The sequence below is a fragment of the Camelus ferus genome, chromosome 34, assembly GCF_009834535.1.
Source record: "Camelus ferus isolate YT-003-E chromosome 34, BCGSAC_Cfer_1.0, whole genome shotgun sequence".
Classification (NCBI taxonomy): domain Eukaryota; kingdom Metazoa; phylum Chordata; class Mammalia; order Artiodactyla; family Camelidae; genus Camelus; species Camelus ferus.
This window is the reverse complement of record NC_045729.1, coordinates 12625048-12637736: the sequence shown is the minus strand read 5'-3', so window position 1 is coordinate 12637736 and position 12689 is coordinate 12625048. Positions and strand designations below refer to the sequence as shown.

The 12689-nt window shown below is 39.2% G+C and overlaps 1 long non-coding RNA gene across 1 annotated transcript in view; it reads right to left on the bottom strand.

Moving 5' to 3' along the window:
* LOC116661306 overlaps positions 1–12689 on the bottom strand; it is a 200014-nt gene that overhangs the window by 94995 nt on the left and 92330 nt on the right. Inside the window, exon 6 of the long non-coding RNA XR_004317178.1 lies at positions 4450–4600. This is a non-coding gene — a long non-coding RNA (uncharacterized LOC116661306). The remainder of the gene's footprint in view (positions 1–4449; positions 4601–12689) is intronic.

Below are 12689 nucleotides of genomic sequence, written 5' to 3'. Positions count from 1 at the left end.
TACAACATGGGTAAACCATGAAAACATTATGCCAAGTAAAATAAGCCAAACAAGAAGGACAGACGTGTGATTTCACTTGCATGAAATACATAGACTAGGCAGATTCACAGAGACATAAGGTAGATTCAAGGTTATCAGGGGCTGGGGAGGGGAAAACAAGGAGGTTTTGCTTAATAGGTAGAGTTTCTGTTTGGGTGATGGAACAGTTTTGGAAATAGATAGTAGTGATGGTTGGACAACATTGTAAATATAATTAAGGCCACTGAATCACTGAATTAAACACTCAAAAAAGGTTAAAATAGCAAAATTGTGTTTTTACATATTTTATCACAATAGGGGAAAAAAAAAAGGCAGCAAGACTTGCCAACGTTGGGGGTGTAAATCAAAGAATGTTGCTTGCCATCCAGTTCTACAAAGATCAAGTCACTAGCCACGGCAGTCACTAACTTCCAGTACACCTTGAAAGAAATTCAGGATGAAAAGCAGGATAAGGCACTCTGTGCTTTGGAAAAACAGCCCCTTAGATAGTTAGAGATATATCGGGAAAAACATTAGTGAACCTAGATTCTTGCATCTTCCCATACATAGAAAGGCACTAAAACTATTAACTGAGATATCTGTTCCTCGTGGCTAGCAGCAACCTTTCACAGAGATGTATGCTTAACTGCATGTATTCTCTAGCCAAAATCATACATATATATTGGCTTCTCCCCCTAACTCTTCAGAGCAGTCCCCTAGCTACCGAGAGGGCTGTTTCTCAGGCCGTAGACAGTCCTCCATTAGGTCCCTGAATAAAACTGAAACTCACAACTCTTACGTTGTATGTTTTTCTTTCAGTCAACAGATGTCTAAGCAGTCTGAGCCCACCAGGCCTGTGGACCTGCCCCCAGTGCAGGAGGAAGAGCACCACAGAGCAGGGCATAGGGGCACAGCCAGGCTGAGAAGGCTGTATGGTCCCCCTGGGTTCCTGTTTCCTGAGGTGTGCAGAAGACAGATTCTACAAGTGGCTACAGATCCCGAGTAGGGGCCATGAAACTTACAAAGGACCTCCAGTGCCAGTGGAGCACGCAGGATGGAGCCTCATCAGGAGGGCCTTCCAGCAACCAGCCAGAGCAGTGAGAATGGCCAAAGAAAGATAGGAAGGTGCTACCATCCGTGTTCCTCACCCTTGTCCCTGACTCAGTCTCAGAGAGGTAAGTAGGAGGAGGAAAGAGGAAGATGAAAGAGAGCAGATGATGCCAGGTGCCCCTTACTTCTCAACCCCTAAATCTACTGATCCATCCTGAACTGGGGGGAGGAGGAAGAGAGCTTTGAATTAAATATCAGATAGATGTGTTTAAATAAAGAGTCTGGGACTCACAAATTATAGAATGGCCATCATTACAAAGTCCACAAATGAAAAATGCTGGAGAGAGTGTGGAGAAAGGGAATCCTCATACACTATTGGTGGGGATGTAGTTTGGTGCAACCATTATGGAAAACAGTATGGAGATTCCTCAAAAGACTAATAACAGACTTACCATGTGATCTAGCAATCCCACTCCTGGGGTCATATGCAGAGGGAACTCCAATTCGAAAAGACACCTGCACCCCAATGTTCATAGCAGCACTGTTTACAATAGCCAAGACATGGAAACAACCTAAACAACAACAGATGACTGGATAAAGAAGTTGTAGAATATTTATACAATGGAATACTGCTCAGATAAAAAGAATAGAATAATGCCATTTGCAGCAACATGGATGGACCTCATCATTTAAGTGAAGTAAGCCAGAAAAAGAAAGAAAAATACTATATGATACCACTCATATGTGGAATCTAAAAAAAGAAAAAAGAAGACACTAATGAATTTATCTACAAAACAGAAACAGAAACAGACTCACAGAGATAGTAAACAAACTTATGATTACCAGAGGGGAAAGGGGATGTGAAGGGATAAATTGGGAGTTCAAGATTTGCCAATATTAACTACTATCTATAAATTAGATAAACAACAATTTTCTTCTGTATAGCACAGGGAACCATATTCAATATCTTATAGTAACCTATAATGAAAAAGAATATTAAACCAAATATATATGTGTATGTGTATATATATATATATGACTGAAACTTTATGCTGTACACAAAAAATTGACACACTGTGAATAAACTATACTTCAATTTTTTTATAAAAAGGAAAAAGAGTCTGGGACTCACAAATTGAAATAAGACTGTTCTGAAAGACTAAAGTACAAAGAATCTGAAATATCATTAGGGCAGCTGGCTCCCAGGAGGAAATGGTGGTTTGGCAGAGCAAAGTTGTTAGAAATTATTGGACAAATAAATCATTCATACTTATACCACAATGACTTGAGTCTGTTTAACACACAAGTTACATATTGTGGGAAGATGTGTGCCAGTGTCCCCTGGTATCCACTCTCCCCATTCCTTCACAGTAAGAGGACTTGCAATTCTAAGCAGAGCAAATATTCTCCTAGAAAACAGAATACATTTTCTATCCTCCATTGCAACTAGGTTTAAACACAAGCCTAAATTCTGGACAACTGGATAAACGTGGAAATACGCAGCAGATTTTGGACACCTCCCTCAAACAGTAGCTGTCTTGTATCCTTTGCTTCCTTCATCCACTTTCTTTTTCAAGTATTCTTCACTCTGCTTCTTAAGATGGTGACTGGGGCTATAGCTAACATTCTAGATAATGAGGATAATGGTTGAAGCCTCAAGATGGGAGAGGGATAAAACTGTAAGAATTCTTGATTCTTGGAAACTTTGGGGAATAGAACCACACACACCAGCCCGGGGCATCCTAACTTTTATATGGAAGTGGGGTAGGGGAGTCTATATTTTTAAAGTCACTGTTGTTTTTAGCCTTCTGTAACTCACAGCTGAACCTAATTTTATATGAATCATGCAAAATATATTATCACAAAATAATCTAAAGCTCAAAAATAAGAGCTATATGGTACCTCTTCACATCAAATTGGTCAAAATAACACAAACACTAAAAACCAACATTTATGGAGACATTATGCAAAGAATTTTACCAATGGCTTCATAAGCATTATTTATCTAGCTTCCTCAATTGCAGTCATATAAATAGGTATTATTGCTCACATCTTAGAGATGGAGACACTGAAACTTAAAGAAGTTAACTAATTTGTCTAAAGTCACACAGCTAGTGTCTATGGAGTAAAAACTCAATTTGTCTTACTCCAGAGCCATACTCTTAGCCACTACACATCACACCAGCCTAAAAGTTCTCACAAAGATCTATTCGTGTGAAGATCTCAGGTAGACGGAACTGCAACAAAAACTTCTTAGAATTTTTATAATATATACAGGGATTTGTTTGGTGTTGGGTGGGGATGATATTTTGTGATTAATAAAACAACAAGAAGTTGTTGTAGGATTTGCTAGCTTGGCTATTGTATCTCTTACTACAGATCTACAATACTGTTATTTAAATAAATTGTAAATAATTAATTCTCAGTCTGCTTATAAATTAGGAAATGCTGTACTATAATATGAACTCAAGAATATGCTGGAGGACAGCCACTAAAAGATGTATAGCATTGAGAAAATGCTGAGATAACACCATTCTAGCCAGAGCACGTAAGTTGCTATTTGTGATAACTCTCATAAAGCAGATTATCTGAGTTTATTTGTATTGCTGTTGTAGAAAGCAGAATTTCTCTGAAAAGGTTTTTAAATTTCACTGCCTTTGATAAAGAAGCTGAAGCGAACATTAAATTTGAACATTAAAATAAGACATTTATCTTTAGTGACCAATTAGTTTGTATATACTGGTTAAATATTTTTGAGAGAATGCTGATTCTAATTTACTGACACTGCTTCAGAAAATGGCATTTAGGAATATTCATCAGAGAACCAATAATTCCTTACACTGAGTCCATGCCATAGTACAGAGATTGACATATTGTAGACGTTTAATAAGTGTTTGATAAATGAAAGAATAGGTTGATTAAGATGGATTGATGGTGATTGGGTGGATGAATGGATGGATGATTGAATAGATGAATATGAATGTTGCTTTACCAGTTTCAAATAATTTTTTACAGGTATTCTGTCACTTGACCTTCAAAAGCATCCTGTGATGGGGGGAGGATACAGCTCAAGTGGCAGAGCACATGCTTAGCATGCATGAGGTCCTGGGTTCAATCCCCAGTACCTCCTCTAAAAATAAAGAAATAAACCCAATTACCTCCCCTTCCCCTGCCAAAAAAAAAAAAAAAGAAAAAAAAAGCATCCTGTGAGCAATACAGCTGAAAGACATTCCTGTTCTGTATCCCCCCTTCAACAACAACAACTTGGCATCCACCCATTAACAGAAATGCCTTTGAGGGACCTGTGGGTCCCAGCACCATACGCCAAGGGACTTGGGAGGAGTCTCACCCACACATGCATCAGGTAGTAGAGATACAAACCTTGTTCCCAGTTGTGGATTCTACAGTGGCCCACAGATTTACTCCAGCCCCTCTTGGTCATAGTGTGGGAGCCCCTGGAGAACACTGTCTTAGACAGTCATCCATGGATAAGAGACCCTTTGTGGAAGTCCAGCGGTCCAGTGGAGAAGTTCTAGGGAAAAAAAATTACATGTGTGTATATATATATATATACATATATATATATAAATTCATATATATATGAATTTGGAGACACTGGAGAGAGTAAGAGGAACAACTTGACTTTACCTATGTCACCTCTTCCCCAGGGTAGCACAGCTAAGTGCCAAGAGAGACCATTCCTTTCCTACTGAGGGTGACAGAGACAGAGAGTGTATGAGTGAGTACCTGGCTTCCACATATGTGCAGGACTCTATCAGAGAGGTCTACTTCTCTCTCACCCATCCAGAGTGCTGAGTCATGGTCTGCATAACTAGGCAGGAAGACACTGGGAGAGTGGCAGACAGGATTCTGGGAGGGTATTAAAGGGATGTGAATCCTACTAAAGGCATCATGGGCTTCCTCAAAAAGCTCTCTCAAGAGCCATTGAAGTGCTTTGCCAATGGATCCCCCCAAAGTCACTTGACATCTAATCATTAGGGAAATTCAAATCAAAACCACAATGAGGTATCACCTCACACTTGTTGAAATGACTATAACCAAAAAGGCAAGAAATAACAAGTGCTGGTGAGGATATGCAAAAATGAGAACACTTGTGCACTGTTGGTGGGAATATAAATTGCTGTAGTCACAGTGGAAAATAGTTCAGAGGTTCCTCAAGAAATTAAAAATAGAACTACCACATGATTTAGCAATCCCACTTCTGGGTATGTATCCAAATGAAATGAAATCAGGATCTCAGTGAGGTATCTGAACTCCCATGTTCACTGCAACATTATTCACAATATGTGTGTGTGTGTATATATATATATATATATACACACACACACATACACAATGAAATATTATTTAGTTATGAGAAAAAAGGAAATCCTGCCATTTACAACAACAACGATAGACCCTGAGTACATTATGCTAAGGGAAATAAATCAGACAGAGAAAGACAAATACTATATGATCTCACTTTTATGTGGATTCTAAAAATTCCAAACTCAAAGAAACATAGAATAGATTGGTGTTGCCAAGGGGTGCGGGGTGAGGGAAATGGGACCAGGTCAGCCAAAAGGTAAAAAGTTTCAATTAGAAGATGAGTAAGTTCTGGGAATCTAATGTTCAGTATGGTGATCACAGTTAAGAATACTGTATTATATACTGAAATGTGCTAAAAGAGTACATCTTAAATGTTCTCACCTCCAAAAATAAATAGTAATTACATCAGGTGATGAGATGTTAACAACTCAATTGTGGTAATCATTTCACAATACGTAAGTGTATCAAATCATCACATTGTACACCTTAAACATCTATAATGTTAAACATCAACTGTTCCTCAACAAAGCTGGAGGCTGGTGGGATGGAGAAGCATCCTAGTAGCAGGCAAAGGAAGTACAATGATACTCGTTTGAAAAATAAAATATTGAGGCCCTAAGATTTTGAAATTTGCCTGGTCGGACTTACTTTGGGAATCCTTCTCCCCCAAAAGTGTAAGAAAACCTTTATTGCTTACTGTTTTAGAAAGGAAGAAAGAGAAGTGCCTGTGTTATGAAGTATTCCTTGAACAAAGCCATGTTTCACTCCTCCATGCCCACAGTAGACCATATTATCCAAAGTTACTCACAATATCTTCTCACATGTGACTTAACACTCTTCCTATTGAGATGTGACATCTATGTTCTCAACCCTTGAATCTGGATTCGTTTAAGATTATGGTAGAGGTGAACTATATGACTTTTCTTAGGCTAGATCATAAAAGGTAAAATAGCGTCTACTCATCAGCCTGAAGACTGCTTTCCCTTCCATCCAGCCAAAGACGTTTGATTTAACGTGGGGAACTAGTCCTTCCCCACTATTACGACAAGAGGTGTCTCTTTTCTCTCAGTCTCCTTCAAGTTTCTCACTTACAGCACTTTTCAAGTAAGTTCTCTCAGGGCCAAAATGTGGATATTCAAGTGGCCCCAAATTTTCTCCAAGAGCGCACATATTAGTTCCAAAGTCAAGTTTATTATTTCCCTCAACTGACACAACAAGCTAAACGGGGCTCCTGGGGAGGCAGCATGGAATGCCGAAATTCCCTGGCTGAATAAACTGATCGGGCCCCCACTGCCTCCAATCTGTAACCCCCACTCACTTACTCGTATTTGTAGAATCATTTACAGAAATTGTTTCATTATTCTGTATATATAATTTTTGTAGCAGTGTGTACCTGGGATATCTCGGTAGGAGACACAAAGCCACTTGCTAGGACTTGATAGGACCACAGGCAGCTAGCACAGCACTGTTGCTCAGCCTAGGGCACACGGGAGCCTAAGGCTCAGTTGTGTTCTTCCCACTCTTTGCCACACCGTGTACCAGACGTTTGTTCCAATTAGCATCTCCACTTCAGTGGGAAGGGCTGGGATTCAACATTTTTGTATTTTCCTTTTATTAACCATTGCTCCTCTCAACACAGACATTTCCAATTTTTGTTGGTCCTGTTCAGACACATGTTGCACAGCACATTATGCATATTATTGCACATTTATATGGTGTAACAGGAAGAACAAGGGACCTGCAGGCAGAAGACCTAGGTTCTCTTGTTAAATATCTGTGTGTGACCTTGAACAAGTTGTTTTATTCTTCTAATGTCTCCATTTATCTAAATGAAGGTAAAATGGGGAAATCCAAATGTATTTTCTCTAGGGACCCGTTCAGAAATAGTATTTGATGCTTCTACACTTTACTTGTAAAGCACTTTATTCATTACTTGCATTTTCTAGGTACTTCTATGAAAAAGAAATCTCAGAACTACCTAATAATCTTAACATGGAATGATGAGTCTACATGCTTTCTAGAATTCTTGATTTTTTAATGTATTTATATAAAAATATTTTGTATAATTATCCAGAAAGGTATTGCCAACTCATCAAGACTTCAGAGGCAGAAGAGAAGGCGAGTGTATTGCTTTTGCTGAAGTCGAGATGAAGAGCTCCGAATCCAAGCAAAAGCCGTAGAAGGAACATGACATCCCCCTCAGGTCCAGCGGACAATCTGTTGCATACTTGTGATGCTTACCGTTATGTGTCAACGTAGCTACAACACAGTACCCAGATATTTGGTCAAACATGTCCAGATGCTGATGTAAAGGTAATTTGGGGATAGGATTAACATTTAAACTTAGTAAAGTAGATTATTCTCTAAAATGTTAGTGGGCCTCATCCAATCAGTTGAGGGCCTTAAAAAAAAAACACCGAGGTCCCAGGGAAGAGAAAATTCTGTGGCAGACTGCCTTTGGACTCAGGCTGCAGCATCAGCATCTCCTCTTCCCTGGGTCTCCACCCTAAGGGAACTACCCTGTGGATTTTGGACTTACCACAATCATGGGAGCCAGTTTCTTAACCCGTCTGTCTTTCTGTCTCTGTCTCTGTAAAACTGGCCACCACTGGGCTTAAAGATGAAAGGGGACCATGTGCCAGTGAATGTGGGCACCTCCAGACCCTGGAAAAGGACCATGACCCTCAGTTCCAACACTGGTCTTACGGGGGAGAGTGATCTGTCTTACCACCGATCCCTATACGGTGTGATTTCCAGGAACGTGTTGTGGACATAAACAGGAACTGCCTGTACTGTTCCACGAGGTGGAAACAACACAAACTGGCATCTGAGTGAACTCTGAAATGCACCTACAACCAACCCGTAGACCCAGGTGAAAACAACTAATGATTCCAAGGAAACTTGGGGAAGAGCAGTAAATGGAATTTAATATATTGTTCCCAGACTTAGCTTTGTTTATGACTCTGTTGGTGGCTAGTTGTTTTCCTCAATCCTGTGACCATAAAAAAATAAAAAAAATTAAGAAACGGAGGGGACAGGAAGAGCAAGAACAATTTGGCCCTCAGAGAATTTTCAATAAATTACATTTGGGTTCTGTTTCTCTGGAGAACCCTGACTACTATAACATCTTTCTAGACTTTTCCTAGAAGACTCACACTACCCCATATCCCAGATCTTGATTCAGAAAGGACTAGCCCCAGCCAGAGGGTCCATCACTCAGTAATGAATGGAAGTGAAAAGGATCTACACACCATAAAGCACGATGTACATGGATGCTAACATAATAGCATTTATTGTTATCATCATCACTATCATCATTTTGCACATTCAATTTGAAACACTAGATACACCGAGGTTCACTCAGTATTACATAATGTGAAAGGCTGGAATCTCTAAGAGAAAAAAGACCACACAGGGCAGGGTGATACTGTGCTCTACTTCCACAACCCACCAGCCCAGCCACACATCAGATTATTAAAACCACTCCTGGGAAAGAAAAGAATTCGTTGATTATGCATTCATCCCACATAACTCTTGGCTCCAGCAATTCTCTACACCTCCAGAGAACTCTCATCTTCCTCTTCATCTACATTATCCAGAAAAGAAAAAAAGCCAGCTGTCAGAGGGAGTGATCTTTTTAGCACCTTTCCAATCAAAACCAGCCTTTGCTGATTTCCTAGAATAAATCCTGCCGTGGTCTCCAAAAAGCCTAAGGTAGCTTTTCAGTGCACTGGCTCCACCTAGTGACTGCCATCAAGAATGCACCCAAACTTTCTCAGTTTGGATCAAGTTTACAGAATTGACAGCTAAAAAATCAATATATTTACAATGGCCGGATCTAGATTTTACTTCCAGAGATTTCCAGGGAACATCATACCTTGCTTATTGACGGAGTACCTAGCTTAAGTTTAGTAGTATGGACACTGAGTTCAGACATCTCTGAGTTCAAATCCCTGTTCCTAAACAATTTCCTATTGTTTTTGCTTGTGTGACTTTGGGCAAGTCATTTACCTTATTTAAGCTTCATAATTTAGCCAGGGAGCGGGGTGGTTTAAAAACTGGAGTAATTCTTACTTAAGATTTTTTTTTGCTGGGAGTGGGTAGGTAATTAGGTTTACTTATTTATTTATTTTTTAGAGGAGGTACTGGAGATTGGTCCTGGAGAACCCAGGACCTCATGCATGCTAAGCATGTGCTCTATCACTTGAGTGATACCCTCCTCCGAAGCTTTGTTTTTTTAATTAGGTCAATTTTAATGTCTAATAGTAATTTCTTAATAATTAATATAGATAGTAGATAGAGTACTTAGCAGACTACTTCGCCCTTAATGGACAATAATAAAGCATAGTTATTTCTATTGTGAGCTACTTGGAGGACTTCCATTGAATATCCCCTTCTCTGTGCGTTGTTATTCCCTATTCTTCTAGCTAAACAGGAGATGATGATCAATTTTAAAATACTTACATTAGCACAGTTTGGGTCTGACAGAAGCAGATGTCTCTGCAGGAATTATACATTCTTTGTTATGCTGCTGCCTAGAATAAATATTCTAATGATTCAATAAAGGCATTAAATTTTTTTTTATTAAATGTCTGTCACATCTGTCCCCTTCTTTGGTACTGGAATAAAAGACTGAAGTTCATTCTTAGATCTCTGACCTTGGGAATGTAACATTTTCAATTATCTTTATATCTATTCTCAAAATACATTTTCAACAGCATGATTTGAGGTCTGTCTTGAATGCAAAAACAAACAAAAAACACTTCTTAATGAATGGGTAGTATTTTTTAAAGCACAAGTATTTATGATTAGTTGGTCATAATGTACCTTAGTTCATTTTCATAACCAAGTCTCACTTCCAGAATCCCTTAGCTTGTAATATCACTGTTAAGCAGGAGAACCAAGCTTTGCTCCCAGCCCTGTCTTTCTTTTTCTGGGTTCCTTAGAAGTGTGTATTTTATATCCGATACTATCTTTCTCTATCTTTGGTTCTGGATATGTTTTTTTTTTTTTTCTCCCCATGGAGACCTCTCTGTGATATAAAGAAGAAAGCACTGGATTAAGAGCTGTGGAATTTGCAAGCTCATCCCAACTGAATCAAACTTGAGACCACATACAAGTCACAGCCTAACTCTCAGTTTCTGCATCTGAAAAATGAGGATACCTACCCGTCTTATCCTACAGAATTATGGTGAGTGTAATGAATTAGTGTAAGTAAAAGATCTTTGTACATTATAAGGTGCTCCACAAATAGAACATTAATTGTAATTATTGCCCAGGATGAGAACTACTAGTTGATCAAGATCCATTCCCAATCTTTTAATCTTTTAAGGATGAAAACCCTCATAAACCAGTCATTGTATTGACTGAGAAAATACAAGTTTTCATTTGGATGTCAGGTCCCTTACAATAACTTCAGAGCCTCCAGAGTGTCATGGCCATACATTTAGACGCCTAAATCAACAAGGACCTCAACCATGGACGACCTCAACACAGTGGACTGCTTTCTTCTTTTTTTCAGTTTCCTGTAAACCAACTACTTTCCTTTCCTAAATGTCCTCTACCAGTGGCTCTGATTCCTGGTCCCTCTTCTTCTCTGCTGGTTCTCAGGAGTCTAAGCCCACCTGTCATTTCTTCTATAACTAGTAATTATAAACTCCTAACAGTTACTCATAGGCACACATCTAAACAGAGAAAAATAAAATTGTTATAATGCATGGAAATGGACAGATTTGAATCCAAAGTACTGGTAAAAAGTACAAAAATACTCCCCTCCCCCAAACCTTGAGTTGTTAATCATTTTGAGATTGCAATCCTCAGACATCTGTTAGATAAAATAACAGATTAGAGGGAGGCAAAGAAATCTGCCAAGACCTGAGGCAGATGCTTCCTCTTAGACTTGGACCCATTAGCGATGCTACATGTTCTGACTCTTTCCCACAGATTTAGGTTTCAACATCACATTTCTCTAATGTATTAAGACAACTTCCGTGGAGGTAGAACTTGAGCATAAGGAGTCCCAGGCATTCTTAGATCATTCATTCAGAAGCATTAGTTGAGAACCTACTCAATTAGCCCTGCCTTATCCTGAGGCTTGAGATTTAGAGATAAAAGACAAAATTTCTGCTCTAAGTGTTTGCTATCTGAGGCATTCGGTTTACTGCATGGTGGCCTCAATTCAATGGTACAAGGAATGCAAGGTATTCTGGAGCACCTGGGTTGGCCCCTAAATCAGGGATGAGAGGGAATCCAAAGTGACTTCTTAGGGAAGGTGAGGCCTAAATAAGATTTGAAATATAAACATAAGCGCATTAAGTGAGAAAGGAGTAACATTCCAGGTTAGCCAACAGTGTTCAGAGCTTGAGCATAAGATGCAAATTGGAGGAGCTGGGAGCTAGGAGAAAGGGTAGCTGAAGGCTTCTTTAAGGAAGGGCTTGCCATGTGCAGCTGTGGCTGAGGCAATGGGTGCTACTTAAGGATTTTAAGTGGGAGAGCAGCTTAGATCCCCCTTCCACAGTTTTCAGTATGGTCTATGCAGAAAATAAAGTGATTTCAGGGTTTAAAGAGAGCTGGATTTGTTGAGTTATGGGGATCAGAGTGGGAAAATGCAGGAAAAGTTAAAAAAGAAAGGAAGTGTGTGCTGAAACGAGTTTGCCACCTATATATTTTTAACAATCCATACATCCCTTATTCTCTGCTTTTCTCCCTCGCCACCCCCAATACCATTTCTGGGTTTGACCTCATTATACTCCACAGTATGTACATCATTGACTCAACTACTTAGAATAAACACATTTAGAAAGAAGACATGGTGGATAGAAATACTGTAATACAAAAGATTCTCTCACAATGTGGGAAGAAATGTATATTTTTTCTTCCAAATTTCACATAGTCCAAGACACACTGTAAGGATAAGTGCATGTTGCCATGGAAACTAGATGTCATCATTAGCATCATCAACATTCACTAAATGCCTGTTAGGTATTGTTCTGAGTTACTTCCTACTTACACTGAAAAAGAAAGATGTGGTGTTTGCTGTGAAGGAATTTCTAATTCAAAGCACTTCTGAAATAACATATGCTTGGTAAGGAAGGGATGAACCTTTTATCATTCATCACTGCTAGGTGCTAGGGAAACAGATATTAATAAGACTCAGTTCCTATCCACAAAGAGATCAGTCTGGTGTGGCGGGTAGATGCATAAATGATTATTAGACAACGTGGACGTGCAGTGGGAGTGATGTACACAGGGTATTATGCACAACCCCCTAAGCAATGAAATGCTGACTCTAG